Here is a 20809-nt window from a genome sequence, read left to right as displayed (position 1 = left end):
TCAAAGCCAAGCACGAGTATGCATGCAGGCCTGGCCACAGAGCCATCTCCCTGCGCCATACAAATATATCTTAAGTTTCTTGGTAATTCTGGTGTCTCTTGAGGATTGGGAGTCACTCATGTGATAGATTCCACATCCCTAGAGCATCAGGCTTAAGAAATATGTAAAGATGCATTTTATATGCAGAGTACAACTCAATAACTGTAAAATGATGAAGAAAAAGCAGCAAAGGACATTATTGCCTTTGTCTCCAGTGAAAATATTCAAATGACCAATAAGCATATGAAAAGATGCTTAATGTGACTTGCTGATCATTAGGGAAATGCAAATCAAAGTGAGCTGTTCACTTCATCCCCATTTGGATTGCTATTATTTAAGCACATGTGCACACAGAGAGAACATAAATAATTAGGTGTTGCTTTATAAAAGGTTTTGCTCACAGTAGAGCGGGTAAGACTCTTGCCTTGCACATGGCTCACCCTGCCTGGCTCGATCCCAGCACCCAATATAGTCCCCTGGGCACCAACGGGAATAATTCCTGAGTGTGGAGCTAGCAGTGACTCCTCAGCTGCTGTATACAGGATATAGAGTCGATCCTCAAAAAAAAAGGTGTTGCTAAGGATATGGAAAGGAGCATTTGAGGGTAGGAGTATTTTTACATTTATTAGCACCACTCATAATAGCCTAAAGATGGAAGCAACACCAGTGTCCATAAACAGATGCATGGATAAATCAAGTGTGTAATATTCCAAACCCTAGGTTATCCGCCAGTCTTTCCATTAAAATGAAGGGGAAATCTGACACAGGCTGCAGCCTGGAGGATATTCGCTTAGGTGCAGAAGGACAAATGTAGTACAAGTCCATGCACAGGAAGTACCTGGCCCAGCCAGATTCCTCATGACAGAAAGAAGAAAGGCGGTTGGTTACCGGCGTTGGGTGAGGCAAGAATGCAGAGTTAATGTTTGATGGGGACAGAGTCTGTTTGCAAGATGAAAGTGTTGTGTAAATGGCTGGCGGTGATGGTTGCACAACTGTGTGGATGTGCTTCATGTCACTGAACTATGCACTGGAATATCATCTAAATGGTTCAAGAAAAAGCATCTGTCCTGGATACTTCTGCCCAGGCTCCCAAACCAGCCGAGGTTCTTCTCAGCACAAGCTATCTGTGGCGTCTGTCGCCTTTTCCTTTTCCAGGGTACTTGCCCTCTGGCCCCAGCTGAGTGGAGAAGCCACAAGAAAAAATACCTGTTTAGTTAGCATACCTAGCCCCAGGCCAGGTGAGCCCTGGGAGCAAATGCCCTCAAGGAAAGGGATAGTGAGTGGCCCATGGCAGTCCTGGCTTATTCCTAGGGAACTTCTTTCCTCGGGCCTCCTGAGGATTTCTCCTGTTGCGCCCCATCCAGTCTGTAGAAGGTGTGAAACACAGAATAGTGAGAAAAGTGGGCAGGCTGGAAGCACATTCCATCAGCCCGAAGGTGTTGAGAAGTCTCTGTGGCACACAAAGTCTGTCATCAACTCATTAAAAATATCTGGTATTTATGGAGCCTTGCTCTGGGTTTTAGATTAATGCTTTCTTCCCTTTTTTGTTTGTTTTGGAGCTACACCCGGGGATGCTCAGGGGTTACTCCTGGCTCTGCACTCGGGTATTACTCCTGGCGGTGCTCAGGGAACCATCTGGGATGCTGGAGATAGAACATGGGTCAGCCACGTGTGAGGCAAATATCCTACCCATTGTCCTATTGCTCTGGTCCCTAGGTTAATGCTTTCAATAGTGTTTTCTCTAGAGACCTGGACAGTGAGTCTTAGATCAGGTAACTTGCCCAAAGTCTTGTAACTTACAAGAGGTGATGCCAACTCTGTCCATTTCCAGCCTTACTCAAGTCACTGTGCTCTGTGGCCTACAAGCCTTTAGGCATTAGAGGCAGGGCCCATCCTTCCACTGGACTCAGCCCCCCATTTATTTAATGTCTAGCTGGATAAATATCTACATGGCATGAAGCCCATCCCTGCTAAAGCGTCCTGCTTCCTGCTCCCTGTGGCCCCGGTGTGGTGTGCCCACTAGGGAGCTGATGCTGTCTGCGGTTGGAGCAGCTCTGAGCAGCTCTCTGCACAGCACCCTAAGGTGTAGCCAACTGTGATAGGGCCAGCCAAGGAGCTGGTGCTTTCCTTACGGCAGGCTCTATGGCATGGGAGTTCCCTACGTGTTCTACTGCTAGGGGTCAAAGTGTGGGCACTTGCTCACACTGATTTCGAATCTGCAGACTCCTGCCCCCAGCTCTGAAGAATTCATCATGAGTCTTTCTCTTCTCGGGGTGATTCTGCACTGGGCACGACTGCTCTCAAATTCTTGGTCTACTCCATAACACCCAACACAAGACTTGATGATAAGAAGCTGAAAAATTAGCTGGAGAATGAATTCTTTTCTCCCAGATATTTTCTTCCAGATTTGAAGCAACACATCATGGACTTTAGTTTGCTGATATCTAATAGTGCCCTGTTCATTTGGGGAATTCTAGTCATTCATTACCTGTGTGGTAGCTTGCTACTTTGAAATTCAGAACTCTCATCCTCACAGGGGGAAAAAATACATTGTGATTAATGGGAATGGTTTATATGCAGCTCACAAAATTTTATTTAAAACTAGCAGCTAAACTATATTCTGTTTGCAGTGAAAATAGTGATAGGATTGTGTTAAATATCACACTACTAGAATTCTGGCAAAATGGCAGAAGATGCTGGCAAACAAAGCTTCCCTGCTAAAGTACAAGCAGAAACCAACTATGTATCAGAAAAAGTGTCAGCCTGGTTCGCCTGAGAGACAGTAGATCTGTGTATCAGGAGGTGCGTGATCGTGGATGGTATGGAATCAGAGGGCAAGGTGGATCAGTGGAAAGATCCTCTAGCGACCCCCAGCTGCAAGAGCACAGCAGCTGCCATTGTTGTAGACAGAACTGATCCCTCAGCGGGAGGGACAGACTGCAGCAATCTGCCCTTGCAGCTACAATGAAAGATTCTGCTGCTGGCAAAACCCCAGCTGGGGGCCAGGGGAGGGCCCAGGGGAAACAAGGGCTAGGGGAGATAGGACAAGGAAACACCATGGTCATACTGTTTTAGGCTAGCAGGAGCTGAGCTAGCTGAGCCCACTCTAGGATAGACTGTTGACTGGAGCCGGAGTCCAGCATGTCCAGCTGGCGGGGCTCTCCTCAAGAGTGTTCCTGCACACACTGGCAGCACGTGTCCGTTGCTGTCCCTCCAGCCCCATCTTGGCCATAAAGACAAAAGAGAATGTCAGTACTAAGGAATGCCATTGTACAACCTTGAGGAAAATAGGAAACGCTGGCCCAGATGTGAAAGTTTTTGCAGGCAAACATTGCAAAATAAGGCAGAATTCCTCAAAGAAAACTCGAAGTCTCCAGAAGGCGAACTTAAAGACATAGAATTGGAGACAGTGATACACAGAGAATGGAGACGACCCATTGTGACAGAACTTAATGAAACCGGAAGTCTTAACGAAACACAGAGAAGCAAGTCCAAGATAGTGAAAAGGAACTGCAAAAGCACAAGGAGAGCTTCAAAGAGATTGTAGGTAGTAACAGTTCTAACCTGAGTGTCTGGGAGGAGCGCAGGGCTAAGAGATACATACCTTGCATGCCTATGGACTCCGAGTCCAACCCCTACCACTTCCTGGCTCTCCCCAGCATTGCTGGGCATGTCCTGGTGGTCTCTGAGCATTGCTACAGCCCCTTGACACTCTGAGGTCTAAACAACACCTCATCATTGGACCCTGGGATTGAACCATCCAGCCAAGTTTGCGTAGAATTTCCAAGGGTGGCCTACAGGTACCCTGACTACTGTTTGGAAGCCCCTCCCCCCCCCAAAAAAATTACAGAGATACCATATATGAAAAATATGTAGAATGATATTCACTCTAATATGGAAAGCATGTTAATCAGTTTAACAATATGGCCAACCCAAGTTCGATTCCTCCGCCCCTCTCAGAGAGCCCAGCAAGCTACTGAGAGCATCTCGCCCGCACAGCAAAGCCTGGCAAGCTACCCTTGACATATTCAATATGCCAAACACAGTAACAAGTCTCACAGTGTTACTGGGCCGACTCGAGCAAATCAATGAACAACAGGAGGACAAGTGACAGTGACAGTGATGGCAAGCATAGCAAATGTTCCCAATGTCAAAAGAAAATTATCAGAAATTGAAAATAAAAATCTCAGCAATGACACAAATGAAAAAGGAGAGAGAAATAAGATTTGGAAAAAATGAGAAATAATGTCATGTTTTTTTAGAGGGATAAATATCAAAGTTAGGTTAGAACCAGAAGGTGAAGACCATTCCAAGAAATAATAGTTGGAAACATCCCAAATCTAAGGAAGGACTAACCATATGTATACAGGAAGTTGAGAAAACACCCATTTTTTTTCTTTTTGTAGTTGGGGGGGGGGGGGGGGGCCGCCGGAGCGATAGCACAGCAGGTAGGGAGTTCGCCTTGCATGCACAAGAAGTCTCACAATGGAGAGTTACTGGTGACCACTCAAGCAAATCGATGAACAATGGGAGGACAGTGCTACAATAGTTCAGCAGGGGGTAGGGGTGAGGTGGATGGGGTTGTTTGTTTTGTTGTTGTTTATTTGCTTGCTTTTATTGAATCACCAAGTATCACAATTAAAAGGCTACTCATGATTGAGTTCCAGGGGTACAGTGTTCCAGCAGCAATCCCTTCACCAGTGTCTACTTCTCTCTGCCAATGCCCCCCATTTCCCTCCCTCCCCCAGCCCCAGCTACCTTTGTGCACAAGACACTTTTCCCTTCTTTTTTTTCCTTTTCCTTTTGCTGATAGGGTGTCACTCAGATCTCTTTACCTCCTTTCAGCACCCATCCTCCCGCAGGGTGACCACTTGCCTGCACTGTTGCCACAGTGTTCCCTACCCTGACCTGTTCCCCTCCCACCAGGATTCCCAGTAAAGACCAGTTCTCATGTTCTTCACTTCTATGGCCTTTGGGCATTTGTGATCCCCCTACTTTTTTCCTTTATATTCTGCATATGAGAGATGCCATTCTGTGACTCCTTCACCCTCTGACTAACTTCTCTCAGCAGGATAGTCTCCAGGTCCATCCACCTAACAGCTACCTGCACAACTTCATCTTCTCTATGGCCAAGTAGTATTCCATTGTGAAGAAACCTAGAGTTTCTTAATCCAGTCGTCTTAATCCAGTCATTGGGTTGTTTCCAGGAAAACACACAGATTTTTAAATCCCAAAGAACCTACACCAAGACATATCACTGTTAAATTACTAAAATGTAGTGATAAACAAAAAAAATATTGAAAGCTGCTAGGGAAAAGCAGCAGTGGCAGCCCTTCACCAGGCTTCACAGACACCCTGAAGACTGATAGGAAGGAAGGCAGCATCTTCATTATGCGAAAGGAAAAGACTTTAGCCAAGAGTTACTTTGCTCTGAAAACTCATCTTTCAAATGTGATGGAGAAATAATGGCTTTCCAAACAAATGCTAATGATTTTTTTCACCATCAGACATCTTCTACGAGAATGAGTTCTTCTACAGGAAAAAACGAAAAATAAAATCACAAGTAACAAATGCAAATGTAGTAACAGAAATAAAAACAAGTCATGTAATATAAAAGCAGATGATAAAGGGTGAGATCAAAGAGGGGAGTGATAGAACCACTGTGGTCAAATGATAATGAGCCAATGCCAGTACCAAAAATAAAAGTCAGGGAGTGGGGAGGGCTGGGTACAATCTTTTTGGGTAACCGCAAGAGCAAAATCTGTCGTAGTGGGGCCAGGGAGTGGGTAGGGCTCTTGATTTGCTTGCAGCAGACCCGGCTTTAATCCCTGGCTCCCCAAATGGTCACCCAAGCACTGCCAGGAGTGATCCCTGAACAAAGATCCTGGAATAACCCTAAGCACAGCTTGGTGTGACCTAAACACAAAAAATAAAAACGAAATCTGTAACAGAGACATTTTGAAGAAAAAATGAGATGAGGAGACTCACTAGGGAAAACCTCCACATGAGGAGACAGAAATGAAACAACAAAGATGTAAAACAACCACAAAGCAAGATAGAATGGAAATAAGTCCCATGCAGCAATAATCACCCTAAAGATATAGTGTGTGAACTAACACCTCAAAGCATTCTGTCCCAATATACTCAAGCTATCAAGTCAGGAAAAATAGCACAAAAAAGAGAGAACTACAAAATGATAGCTCTGATGAATATACATAAACTTTCTCAACAAATTCATGGCAAATCTAATCCAACGACATCACAAAGAACTATCCCTCATGACCAAGTGAATTCATGACCAAGGATTCAAGGGTGATTCCGCACACACAAACCAGTTAGAATTCTAACTCCATCAGCAAAAAGAAAGACAAAAGCATAATATAATAACGTGCATTTAAAAGCCTTTGACAGGGGCTGGAGCAATAGCACAGCAGGTAGGGTGTCTGCCTTGCATGCAGCAGACCCAGGTTGGATTCCCAGCATCCCATATGGTCCCCCGAGCACTGCCAGGAGTAATTCCTGAGTGCATGAGGCAGGAGTAACCCTGTACATCACCGGGTGTGGCCCAAAAAGCAAAAAAAAGCCTTTGACAAGATTCATTCATGATTAAAAAAGAGCATATCTCAGCATGATAAAGGTCATATATGGCAGGTCCACAGTTAACATCATACTCAGTGGTGAAAACCAAAAGCTTTTCTCTTAAAATTTGTAACTGGGCAAGATATCCACTCTCACCACTACTTTTGACATCATCTTATGAGAGCAATTAGGCAAGAAAAGATATAAAAGAAATCCAAATTGGAAGGATTAAAGAAATAAGACTATTGCTCTTTGTAGATGACAGGACAAGATGCATAGAAAACCTCAGTCTAAAAAACAACAAATCTATTAGAAATAATGAGCTGTAAATAAAAATACAAATGTGTTGCATTTCTATATGCAAACAGTGAGTTAAATGAAAAGGAAATTAAGAAAAAAATCTCATTGACAAGTGTGTCAAAAAGATAAAATACCTAGGAGTAAACTTGACAAAGAAGATGAAAGATCTCTACTTGAAAAATAGTAAGACATTACTAAAAGAAATAGACAAATACACAGGAAGTGGAAAGAAATCCTGTGCTTGTGAATTGAAAGAATAGTATGGTTGTCTTGAAGCAGTCTACAGATTCCATACAATCCCTGTCAAAATCCCAACGTTATTGTTCAAGGAACTAGACCAGACAGTTCTAAAATTTGTATAGAATTGCAAAGAACAAATAATTCCAAAAGAAAATGGGGACGTCATTTTCCCAGACTTCAAACTATATTACAAAGCAACAGTAATTTAAACAGTATAGCATTCTTTTTTAAAATTTTTTATTAGTGAATCACCGTGAGGTACAGTTGCAGATTTACAAACTTTCATGCTTGGGTTTCAGTCATACAATGGTCGAGTACCCATCCCTCCAAACAGTCCCCATTCTCTACCACTAATGGTCCCAGCATCCCTCCCACCACCCCCACGCCGTCCCCTCCATCCCACCCCACCTCTGTGGCAGGACATTCCCTTTTGCTCTTTCTCTCCTTTTGGGTGTTGTGGTTTGCAATAGAGTTATTAAGTGGCCCTCATGTTCGGTCTGTAGTCTACTTTCAGCCCACATCCCCCATCCTGAGCGGGCCTTCCTAGCACCCTTTCCTTGGTGGTCCCTTCTCTATCTGAGCTGCATGAGATAGAGCACTCCCCCCAGCATGTGAGACCGGCTTCCAAGCTGTGGAGTGATCCTCCTGGTACTTATCTCTTCTGTTCTTGGGTGTTAGTCTCCCATTCTGTTACTTTATATTCCACAAATGAGTGCAGTCTTTCTATGTCTAAACAGTATAGTATTTAAACTGTATGGTATTGATACAAAAACAGACACTCATACCAATGGGAGAGAAAAGACCAGAAATAAGCTCATACTGTATGCACATCTATTCTATAGTTAAGGAACCAAAAGAGGTTTCACTTGTAATGGGACCGGGATAACTAGATGATTTCACCCATATGTGCAGTATAAGTAACTAAAGTAAACAAACTGACACGAAACAATAAACCTAATTCCTGAAAATTCAAGTTACTCCCTGACTCTCCGCCAGTCACTTGCCCACACCCAGCTGTGGCCAGTGGTGGTGGAGTGCTGGGTGGGCCAGAGCGTGTCACTCTTCAGCTCAAAGAAGAGGACGTGGCTTGTGAAAACTGCCTCTTGGGTCATTTTTAGCTTCACTCCATCCTCATTCCTGTCTGTGTTAGGAGGCGCCAGAAATGGGCTCTGAATGAGTGGCCCCAAATTTGGAACTCTCCAAGGCTTCGGTTTCAGGAAGAAGGTTGCAGGCACCATCTCGATCACATACTGCCTTCTTTGCTTTTAGCTTTTTCTTTTTTAATGAAGGGCAAGAGAGTTGCTGCACAAACCCATTAGCAAAGGTGTCCCAGCCCTGCTCTTTTTCTGGGTGCACTGAACTACCTGTGACTGGCTTCTGTCCATCTGATATCATTTAGGACATTAAATGGCTGGGAAAGTAAAGCCTCAATAAGGAAGATGTCAGGCCAGGTCACGTCCTCCTCTCAGTATACTCCCGAGTGGCACTGGCACTGCCCAGAACTGAGGCAGGAAGAAGATGTGCTGTTGGTGGAAGGAGCTGATCCTGGGCCCTCCCCAAAGGTCCTGCCTTTTCCCTTTTTGCAGCCAGCCTGCTGTGACCCTGCCTCTGTCAGATATTTATTTCAGTAACATGGCTTCATGCCTGCTGGTGTCCACTGTAAAGTCGTAAACCTACATGAAAACCATGCCTTTACCAGTCAGCGAGGTGAGACAGGGAGGCTAGAATAGAAACCCGCTCCTTGGTGGGTCTTGAGCCAGCTGCTGGAACTGAAAGCTCAGATGCGAGCCTTGCACTTTAGTTGGCAGAGAAAAGGCGGCTGCTCATTAATCTTTGGGGAGAGAGGCTGGGAAGACATGGCAGAGGTCATGTGAGACCATGAGTGGGTCCCCAAGACAATCTGGTGCAGCTTCTCCACTCTGGCCAAGGGAGCGGAGGTGGCACTGAGCATGGTGCCATCCTGCCAGCAGGGCCCTGCTCTGAGCTCAGGGACAGTTCTAGGGGAGGTCCCTGAGGGTCCGAGAAGTGACCTTGTAGCCCCTTCAGCCCCTCGCTGTCAGTGCAGCCTTCAAGGGCAGGGTGGCCAGACCCACCCCCTGCTGCTTGGGCCTCCTGGGGTCACTTGCACTTGATAGTGACTTCCCTTCCTCCAGGACCTGGGCAGCACTGGGACCGCACCCACAGCCCAACCCCACAGCCTGGAGATGTTTTTGGTCTTATCCCTTTCTCGCCAGCTCTCTGTCCTCCCTTTTTTGTCCTTGTCACCATCACCAGTTCCACAATGAACTCTTCTGCCAACGTGCCATTGCCTCCAAGGGCGGTCATGAGTTCCGACAAGGTGGGGCTATGTATGGGGTGGACAAACAGAGAATTCCCGCTGCTAGTGCCCAGCTGTGCAGCCCTGGCTTCCTCCTTGGCTCATAGCATCCCTGTAGACTCCCACATGGCCCAGAGCTGTTCTCTGGCTTCATCTCCTGCACCTCCTCTCACTGCTCTCACAAATAGCACAGCTACTAGAAATCTGGGCTGGAAGTCCAAGTGGGTAAAAGTCACGGTATCAGCAGTCCTGTGCACCTTTCTGGAGGCTCTAAGTTCAAGGGGACGAGACTGGTTCCTCACCTAGTGCAGCTTCTGGAGCCCACCGCACTCCTTGGTTTTGGTTCCCTTCCGTCACCCCCAGTCTCAGAACCAGCAATGTTACTGCTCTGATCCTTCCTCGCTAGCCCTCTGTCCATGGCATGAAAGGTGATCCCTTTCATGGAATCACTGTGTTTACCTGGATAATCTTCCCGTATCAGGAATCTTTGGGGCTGAGAGGAGCGGGAATGGCCACTCACAGGATGTGCTCAGGGATCACTCCCAGCAGTGCTCAAGGTCCAGATCAGATGCCAGGATACAACCAGGGTCAACCCTATACAAAGCCAGATCCTTACCACTGTACTATCTCTCCGGCACCTCCACCTTAATAATCTTAACCTAATTCTCCTACAAAGTCCCTTTGGCTGTGGAAAAGGCCCATTCTGTTTCTGGGGATCAAGAGGTGGGCATCTCGTGGTTTTCCAACTCACCTCTTCCTCCCTCTGCCCTGTTGCCAGCTGAACATTCACCAGGCTTCCCGCCACCATCTTTAGGCTCCCTCTGCTAGGATTACTGCAGACTTCCTGGGTCCTCAGGCATCTGGATGTCTTGTTCCTTCATACCTTTGCTGGCATGCCACCTGATAGGGCAGTCTTTCCCAGCATCCACCTTCTCCTGCTGTACTTTGGCTCCCTCCCCTGTTTCTTGTCCCCTGATCTTGTGAATCAGCACGTGACATGTTTCTCTATGGTCTCTTGCTCCCACTGTCCCACTTCTCAAGCTTCATACATGGATTTATCTGTTACACACACACAGACACACACACACACACACACACACACATGGATTTATGTGCCCAGCATGTCAAACAGTGACTGGAATATAAGAAGTTGTATGGGGTCAGAGCAATAGTACAGTCGGTTGGGCATTTACATGGTCAACCTAGATTCGATCCCTGGCACCATATATGATTCCTCCAAAACTCAAGAGATGACCCAAGTACAGAACCTATAGTAAACCCTGAGCACTGCCAGGTGTGACCCAAAAAACAAACAAGAGGTTGGTAGATATTTAGAGGGTTGGGAGGTGGGTATATTAGGGACCCATGGAGCCATCACATAGGCAGACCAAGATTCCACATGTGTCCATCTGCTAAGAACTGTAGAGCAAACAGACTTCAGTTGTAGCAGGAGGCTGAGGATGGGGAGAAGTAATGTTCTGATGCTGATCAGTTCTAACTAAGAAAGTCTTTGAAATCCTGTTTCCTGGAAAGTCTCCCCTGGGGAAACTGTGGGGTGTGCCCCATGGGCCTTCCACAATTGGCATCTTCGGGAGCTGACCAGAGTCACACCAAAGCAAAACTTCACCTTGGACCTAATGTGTCAGAAACTGCCTCATCATACTCTGAGCTGCGGGGAGAGGGGACCTGGTGCTAATAGATAGAATGAGAACACAGTCCCTTGCTGTGGACACTTAGCAAGGGACCACTTCCCAAACTGGAACCTGGTCCAAGTGATAGTCTGACACTTCTTACTGCCTGACTTTGGGGACACTTTGACCTACTTAGAAGTAAATATTTTGGCAAATGGATGAACCTGAAGTGTTTGTTTTCAGCAATCCCAGCTGCAGTCATCTTTCATTCTGATAAATGGTTTGTCTCCTGCCGTGCTGGGTAGCCGCTGAGCACTCACCTCCAGGAACCTGCCCATCTCCACAAAAGATGAGGAAGGGGGCTTCTCTGCAATCCAGGTCTTCTTCAGTGTTTTCAGGCTCTCCCCTACCTGGGCTCTGGCACAACTCAAACCAGTGTGGCCTGTGTCCTTCCTGTAATTAACGGGTGAGAGTAAGGGTGAGCTGCTGAGACGTAGCTTTCTGTTTTGTTCTATCTGTCTCTGACCCCCTCTTTCCCTCCCTCCCCCCTCTCTGATTCTCTCTCCCTCTTTCTTTTCTAATTCTCTCTCCCTCCCTCTCTCTGGTTCTCTCTCCCTCCCTTTCTTTCTAATTCTCTCTCTCCCTCCCTCTCTCTGATTCTCTTTTTCACTCTCTCTCTTTGATTCTCTCACTATCTCTATCTCTCTCTCTCTGATTCTCTCTCACTATCTCTCTCTGAATCTCTGTCTCTTTATCTTTGAACCATGCTGGTGGTGCTCAGGCCTCCTCCCAGCTCTGTGCTCAGGGCAATGTATATGATAACTATGATGTCGGGATTGATCCCAGGGCTCCCACATGGAAAACAGTTGCTGTTCATTTTGGGCCATCTTAATTTTTCCATGCTTAACTTTCCTGAGGAAAGTGAGATGAGCAGAGAGAGGCAGACAAGCTGGGGCTGGACATGTTGAGAACTTCCAGGTTTGAACTGTAAGTCTTTGAGTTCTTGGTTTCTGGGAGCTGTGACCAGGTGCTTTGGGGGTACCCCCAAGGTCAGCAGTAGTCTAATGGTTAGAGCATGGTGAAGGGGGAAGATTAGGAGAAGAGATTATCTTTATGATGCTTCAATGATGTGTTTTACTGTAGTTATTATTATTAAAAATAATACATATTACCTAGCATTGTTATATATGGTCATTATATAATTCTGAGAGATATATTTGTAGTAACGACGTGAAAGATATTTACGAGATGGTTTTACTCCTATATGTAATATAAATAAATTAAGCAAATGGAACTGACATAAATAACAAAGTTAACTTTTAGACTTAAAGACAACTCTGGTGAGTATCAGAGGAAAAGGAACTGGGTGCCAGGTGTAGAGGAGAGTCTTTTCAGTGATGGGAGGGCACCGGAATTTTGGTGGTGTGTACAGTGACTCCTGTACACACGGAGAAGTATAAAGTTATAGTGCTGAAATTCTTTAATATTATAAACTAAAAGTAACCAAAAATAGAGGAAAAAATTAAAGATCTATTTGGATTTCAAATTAAATATAGAAGTAATGTACACATTGTACTTCATTTATTTAATTGGTATTACTGGTTACCAGTGCTTGTTATATCTACAGTTCTGTTTTATATCCAGTTTCCTCCACTCGCTCCACCATTACCCCCACACACACACATGCACGTGCACGCATACACACAGAGCTTCTCTTAGAATTCGCTTCCATTCCTATGTCTTTACTCTGGTAGTATGTCCTATTCAATTTATATTTCCTTTGTAAATGTCCATATGTAGCCTGGCTTAGTGATTTACAGGTAGTAGGTAGATTTACAGAAAATGAGTTAAATGTACTTGGCATGACTCCTAGAGATTTTTTTTCTTTTGGGGGACTTCCCCGGTGATTCCTGGGAGCCCTCGTGTCCCTCCAGAGGATACTTAGTCTAGCAGTAAAAGCCTGATGCTGTAATGTGAGTCAGGCAGTGCCGAGACAGGAGTCACCAAGACTATCCAGTAGCATTGAGGCAAGGGCTCTGTGGGGATCTGGATCATAACTTCGTATGTGCTAGCCCTACCCAGCATATTCTAGCCCTACCCCATCTACCTAGCATGTGCTAGCCCTACCATATCTACCTAGCGTGTGCTAGCCCTACTCTATCTACTTGGTATGTGTTAGCCCTGCCCTATCTACTTAGCTTGTGCTAGCCTTACCCTATCTACCTAGCATGTGCTAACCCAATTCTATCTACCTAGCGTGTGCTAGCCCTACCCTACCTATCTGGCATGTGCTAGCCCTACCCTATCTACCTAGCATGTGCTAGCCCTACCCTATCTACCTAGCATGTGCTAGCCCTACCCTATCTACTGAGCGTGTGCTAGCCCTACCCTACCTATCTGGCATGTGCTAGCCCTGCCCTATCTACCTAGCATGTGCTAGCCCTACCCTATCTACCGAGCGTGTGCTAACCCTACTCTCTCTACCTAGCGTGTGCTAGCCCTACTCTGTCTACCGAGAGTGTGCTAGCCCTACCATATCCCTGACCTCAGTGATGGGAATTTTAAAGAAGTTTTTCTGATGATTCTAACTCTAGAATTTAAAACCTTTATCATCCTGGGGTTAGTATCTTAAAATGTCTAGATGTAATTTCAAAGTTCCTGGCACCTATTTTCTTAAATCCCTCACCCTGTAAACTTAGTGAAGTAGCTAATGTTGATCCCCTCCCCCTTCATTAGTATTTTCCCCCTAATGCTCATTGTAGTCTGTACTAGTGGATAGATCCACAAGGAGTGGGTTTGATTTGTTCACCGATATAGACAGAGTGCCTTAGGACAGGACGTGGCACACAGTATGCTATCATACTGAATGAATGACTAGTGCTAAGTGTGCCAGTGAGGACCCAGACTTCCATGCTGGGTTGTAGACATTGTGGTTTTCATTCTGGAAGGTGCATGAGCAGGATATTTGGACTTATGGGTTATTGGTGCTGAACTATAGAATGAATTTACCAGGTAGTTCAAATCTGTGCTGGCCATATTAGCTTAAGCTGGGACATATTCCTTGTGGCTTTCTTTCTTTAGGTGGAAAATAGAATGCATTCCTGATTATAAGAAACTGTGCGAACATGCCTGGTGGATCTTTTATTCTGTGGGCACTAAGACTACCTTTAGGGTCCAAAATATTCAAAGTGATTTCCAAAGTAAGTGCTGGGTCTTCCTCCAACATGTAACTTACACTATTTTCTGCAAGATTATGTAATTAGCCTTAAAGAACTGTAACAGGAGACCAGGGTCCTCTGAACACAATTCCCCCAAAGGAAGGTTGAAGTAAGGAAAAAAATTATTACTACCAAGTAGTTTTAAAGTACCATTGAATTCCTACACTGTAGCACTGTCATCCCATTGTTCATGGGTTTGCTCTAGCAGGCACCAGTAACATCTTGTTGTTACTGTTGTGAGTAACTTGTCAGACTTGTTGTTACTGTTTTTGGCATATCAAATAAGCCATGGGGAGCTTGCCAGGCTCTGCCCTGCAGGCAGGATACTCTCAGTAGCTTGCTGGGCTCTCCAAGAGGGATGGAAGAATCTAACCCGGGTTGGCCGTGTGCAAGGCAAACGCCCTACCCACTGTGCTATCGCTCAAAGTATTCAAAGAGATAGGTTGGGTAGGTAGACCAAGTGTGAACTCTTGGATCACGGCACTTCACTGCATATAAGAAAACAGTTAAAAAAGGTAAAGGCCCTCCCGTTGCTCGAGCGGGCCTAGTAACGTCTCCATTGGAGACTTTGTTGTTACTGTGTTTGGCATATCGAATACATCACGTGGAGCTTGCCAGGCTCTGCCATGCGGGCGAGATACTCTCAGTAGCTTGCCGGGCTCTCCAAGAGGGGCGGAGGAATCGAACTCGGGTCAGCCATGTTGGCCGCTTGTAAGGTGAATGCCCTACCACTGTGCTAAGAAAAAAGTTAGCTTTTAGATTTAAGGTTAGGGTCATTTTCTGTAGCCAGTGGGTTTGGAGATTTTTTTTTTATGTGATAAGCTGCTCAGGGTGGAAGAGCTGGTGGTAGGTGCCAGTGCGAATTTCATCGATGACTGTGGACTCCAAGTCTACAAACACTGCCAGGGAACATGTTTGCCAGCGCCTGTTTTACTGAAGAAGGTGTTGAAGGAGTCGTCTCCTCCCCCAACGGTCTTGTCACTGGGCATCTGGACATCAGGTTGAATGCCATGTTCCAGGCAGTAGAGTTCCCAGCAGGCATTGCCAATCTGAACATCAGCCTGGCCAATGTGGATGGAGATGCACTCATACATGATGAGGACTTGCCGGGTTCCGGGACAGGAGAAGGTGAAGGATCAGAGTCAAGGGTCTCCCATTAGCAGACTACCAAGGAGTCAGGGGGAGAAGCAGACTCCATGCAGACTCCAGACCAGGCTGTTTTTACTTGGGGAGCCCCAAATAGAGTGGGGCAGGTGAGAGCCCTCCACGCCCCAAGGGACCTAGCCCCAGCAGCCGACCTTCACTACCCAACCGCCGCCACACTCCAGGCTGCTTTCCAGACTGTGTGGCCACTTTGCGGCTGCACAACACATCATAAGACACTTCCTACCCATTTTCCATAATTACCACACCCTATTTGATGGGGTTCAGACAGTAGGTAACAAAATCATAGAATATATCTCAGAGAGCCCAGCAAGCTATCAAAAGTATCCCGCCCACACAGGCAGAGCCTGGCAAGCTCCCCGTGGCGTATTCAATATGCCAAAACGAGTAACGAGAACAGATTTCATTCCCCAAGCCCTGAAAGAGCCTCCATTTGTTGGGAAAGATGAGTAAGGAGAGGCTGCTAAAATCTCAGGGTGGGAGGAATAGATGTTACTGGCGCCCGCTTGAGTAAATTGAGGAACAATGGGATGACAGTGACAGTGATACAGTGATAACTTTTCAAAGGCCTAAAGAAGGTCCTAGCCATTTTCCGCTGTGAAACTTGCAAGGACTGTAAGATGGGTGTTATCCTGGGTGATATTGAAGAGATATGTGGCACTAGATAGTGGCACCGACCAAAACTATGATTCTGCAAAAAAAAAAAAAAAATCAAGCTGGCAAGATAACACTGAGCTGTGGCAATTGCCAGTGTATCAGTGCTGGCTGCATAAACAACTTGAATTTTCACTTATAATGTTTTGAATATTGAGCACCAGAGACACAGTTTCCTGCTAACACAGGAATCTTATATCTTTCATGCCTAGAGAGACCATCATGGAGAGGCAGTGGTAAAAGTGAGAGTTAGATATGACTTTAGGTTCTACTGTTCCTGTGGAATGAAATTTTTTAGAATTTCTGTTTAAACCCTCAAAGCCTCATCATAGTGGAAGTTGGTTTCCTGAGCAATCTAGCTTTTATTTTATGTGCCTCTCACAAACTTCACCTTTTCTGATGAATGGACCTTTTTTTACTTTATAAATGGCATGTGTTTTAGCATCTTTCTTTCCCTTAAATATGAACATTAAGAAATGGGGTATGCCCTGTAAATGATAATATGGTGATTTTTAGGAAAAGCTTTTCTGATTCAGGTAGGCTTGGGGGTAACCAGATATGAGATGAGCTTGGGTTTGAAATATGAAAATGAAAAAAGATGTAAAGAAAAAAAGGATGAAGTTGTAGGTTAAGGAATAATTCAGGGACACAGAAGCATCACAGGTTTGGCTTCAGACTACTACAATAAAGCGAATTTTGTAATAAAATAAGTCATACAAATTATTCAGTATCCCAGTGATATGTAGAAGTTATGTTTACGCTATACAGTAATTAAGGGAGCAATAGAATTGTATCTACAAATCCCTGTCTATAATTTAATTTTAAAATATCTATTTCTAGAAAATGTTTGCCATCTTCTATAAATCAGTCAGTCTTTTTGCCAATGGAGCTCTGTCCTTCTGTGCGGCTGGTCAGAATGGTGGGTACTGAGGGTTCAATGGCAGTGCAGTTTCTGGAAAAAGACAATGAAGTTTACCTCCTTGATTAACTCTTGCGTTCACAAAAGCTTTCTCTGTCGCATGCAATACTATCTGAAGGCACTTAACCACAGTGTGACTTCTTTTAAAATTGGAGTTGGTCTGCAGCCAGAAAGAGAGAGAGAGTACAGTGAGCAGGGTACTTGCCTTTTATGTGGCCAACCACGGTTCAATCTCTGGCACCTCATATGGTCCCCTGGAGTGATCCCTGAGTCCCCTGGAGCACTCCACCAGGTGTGATTCCTGAACACAAAGTGAGGAAGCCCTAAGAACCGACAGGTATGGCCCAAAACCAAACAAAATTGGAATCAATCATTTCAAATCCTACCGCTATTTGATTGATTAAATATGTACTATTCTAAATCCTGTGTTGTCATTTCAACACAATGTTCATCACATACACACCTGATTTTATCTCAGGAAACCACTTTCTTTGCTCATTCTTAAAAAACAGCTCTCGTGCATTTGTATTGTATCATGAGGTAACCAACAAGTCTTCTGTCACATCCTCTAAATCCTGAATTCTGTAGTCATCTATGGGAGATGGAATCAACTTTTTCTAAACTCCTATTAATGTTGATATTTTTACCTCCTGCTAATAATCATGATTTTCATGATGACTTCTAGAGTACTTAATCCTTTCAGAGGGTTTTTTTTTTGCTTTTTGGGTCACACCCGGCGATGCTCAGGGGTTACTCCTGGCTCATGCACTCAGGAATTACTCCTGGCGTTGCTGGGGGACCATATGGGATGCTGGGAATCGAACCCTGGTTGGTCATGTTGGCTGCGTGCAAGGCAAATGCCCTACCCGCTGTGCTATCGCTCCAGCCCCTCAGAGGGTTTTTTAATAGACTCACAGATCTATCAGGAATTCTGTCAATGACAACAATAGCAATAGCATTTGTTAATAAATATACAAAAATATATTTCTTAAATAATAAGACTTAAAAGTAAAATGCTTTCTTGATCTGTAGGCTACAGAATGGATGCTATATTAACAAATAAACGAATAATAATAATAAACCAACATTCATTTCCTGGACTTCCTCCATCAGAGCTCTTGGGTGACCAGATACATTGCCAATGCAAAGTGGTATTTTGAAAGGACTCTGTTTTGAGCAGTAGTTATCAATATCATGCTTCAAATATTCTGCAAACAGATATGCCATCATTTTGTTGGTTCATTTACAGAGCATAGGCAAAATAGATATCAATCTAGAGGACTCTAGGATTTTTAGAGTAGTAAGTAGGTATTGGCTTCCACTTAAAGTTATCAATTGCATTAGTCCCTAACTAGAATTTCAGCCAGTCCTTTGAAGTCAAACATAGACTTATCTTCGGCTATGAAAGTCCTTGGGCCAGAGAGAGTACAGCAGGGAAGGTCCTTGTCTTGCATGTGACCAACCAGCGTTCAATCCCAGGGATCCCAAATGGTCCTCCCCTAGTCCCTCCAGGAGTGATCCCTGAGTGCAGAGCCAGAAGTAGACTCTGAGCAGCTGCTGGGTATGGCCCCAAAACAAAGAGAAGTAAAGTCCTAGATGGTGCCTTCGTCACTTAGGAGGCTATTTCATCTGCATTGAAATTCTGTTGTTCAATGTGGGAACCTTCATCAGTCACCTAAGCTTAAACTTCTGGATATCTTGCTGCAGCTTCGAGAGTAATAACCCTTGCTGCTTTACCTAAGCTACTTCTTTTCTTAAAGCTCATGAGCCAATCTTTGCTTAGAAGTGCTTCTTTTCTTAAAGCTCAGGAACCAATCAGTCTGTACTAACTTCAAACTTTTTTCCTGCAGTTTCCTTGCCTCTCTCAGCCTTCATAGAATTGAAGAGTGTTGGGATCTCTGTAGGTGAGGTTTTGGGCTTACGGGTATGTTTTGACTGGTTCTACCTATCAGGCCACTAAACTCTCTGTATCAACAGTCAGGCTGTTAGCCTTTCTTATCACTTGTGTGTTCACTGAAGTAGCACTTTTAATTTGTTTCAAGAACTTTACGTTTGCATTCATAACTTGGATAATTGATGAGAAAGGCATAGCTTTTGGGCTGTCTTAGCTTTCTACATGCCTTCCTCACTTATTTATTTTATGTAGGAGTACTGCTATTTATTCAGTCACAGATTAGCTGATTGAATTGTGCATGAACTCCACCTTACTTTTTTTTTCATTTTTTTTATAATTTTATTTATTGAATCACCGTGAGAACAGTTACAGAGCTTTCGGGTTTAAGTCTCACTCATACAATGAAATACCGGTACCTTCACCAGTGCCCATTCTCCACCACCTAAAACCCCAGTATACCCCCATCCCACACCCTCCCACTACCTGTGGGGCAGATGATTTTCACATTACTCTACTTTGATCACATTCAATATTTCGACACCAGACCCATTTTTGAGATTTTACCCCAACACTCAGATCTGCTGAAAAGGCAACAGTAGACAATTTGTATTCTATTGCTGGTTATGAATAACATATGATGTCACATGGCTGCAGTAAGGCCACGTGATTTTGAAATTCCAAAATTTTAACACTTAAATCTGGAGGGATTTCTGCCAAAAGCCACTGGGTTTCGAGATTTGCTCCTGAGTCTCTGGGATCATGGCCGTTGAGCAGCTTGATCAGGAGCCAGAGAGGCAGTTCGTGGGCGATGACTTGGGGTCCCATTAGGGTGGGGAGGACAGGCCCGGCTCCACCCCCATCCCATGCTTCCTCACTTATTTAATCATTTCTTGCTTTTGTTCTAGGGTGAAAGACTTGAGGTTCTTCCTTTCCCTTGACCACTTAGGGGGCCTTTTGCAATGTTAATGTGCTTGATTTCAATGTTAATGTGTGTCAGGAAAAATGAAAGCCCTTGAGAAAGGAGAGCCTCAGATGCAGCCTTAATGGGACAACGTTGGCCTGGGTGCTGGGTGTCTGAGCCCTTCCCTGTCTGGGCCTCTGAGGCTGGCCAACATCTGCCTGGGCACTTGGTCCTACCTGATCATGCTGTCCAGGAAGAGAGAGACTGGGAGGGAGAGGAGAGGGAGGGAGGGAGAGAGAGTGGAGAGGGAGGGAGGGAGGGAGTAAGGGAGGGAAGGAGAGAGAGAGAGAGAGAGAGAGAGAGGAGAGAGAAGAGAGAGAGAAGAGAGTGATGGGGCTGGGGGTCCCTTCTATCTGCTCCCATATCCCTTACCCCCAAGGCTCCTGGTGCTGTTGCCCCATCCCATTATCTATTTTGATTGGCTGTTCCATAGGTGAGATTTAAAGTGACAGTCTAAATTTACCTGGTGTTCCACCCTTCCACTCCTGCTGTGTCAGCTTATTGGCAGTGCTAAACAAGCCTCAAACAGGCACTTCCATGGATAAGTTTTAATTATATCAGCAATCTTGTAACAAGGGGATTTCACCGTTGGGGGGAAGGGAGGGCATTTTTCCATTTGGATCCCAGAGATGATGGCTAGTTTTGTCTCCCTGGGTGCAAGGCCGGTGCCTTGCCCCTGTGCTCTGTCTAACCTCTGTTCATTTTTAAATGAGGAAACCCAAGATCAAAACAGTCAGCTGACTTGGAATCAGGTAGTGGGTGGCAAGGCAGATGTAAACTTTTGAGTTTTATGATTCCAGAGTGCTTTCCACAGCATCATCCCAGCTGGGCAGAGATAATCGTTTTTTTTTTTTTTTAATGGTGACACTTATCATTGTCCTGGGATATTAAAA

The 20809-nt window shown here is 44.9% G+C and overlaps 1 protein-coding gene across 16 annotated transcripts in view; it reads left to right on the top strand.

The window, feature by feature from the left end:
* Window positions 1–20809, top strand: part of KALRN (kalirin RhoGEF kinase) — a 792058-nt gene that overhangs the window by 635615 nt on the left and 135634 nt on the right. The gene's annotated exons all lie outside the window — the stretch shown is intronic.

This window comes from Sorex fumeus, unplaced genomic scaffold, assembly GCF_029834395.1.
Source record: "Sorex fumeus unplaced genomic scaffold, SorFum_2.1 ptg000063l, whole genome shotgun sequence".
In the NCBI taxonomy this organism is placed as follows: Eukaryota; Metazoa; Chordata; class Mammalia; order Eulipotyphla; family Soricidae; genus Sorex; species Sorex fumeus.
The sequence above is the reverse complement of the archived record's forward strand: the minus strand, read 5'-3'. Positions and strand labels throughout refer to the sequence as shown.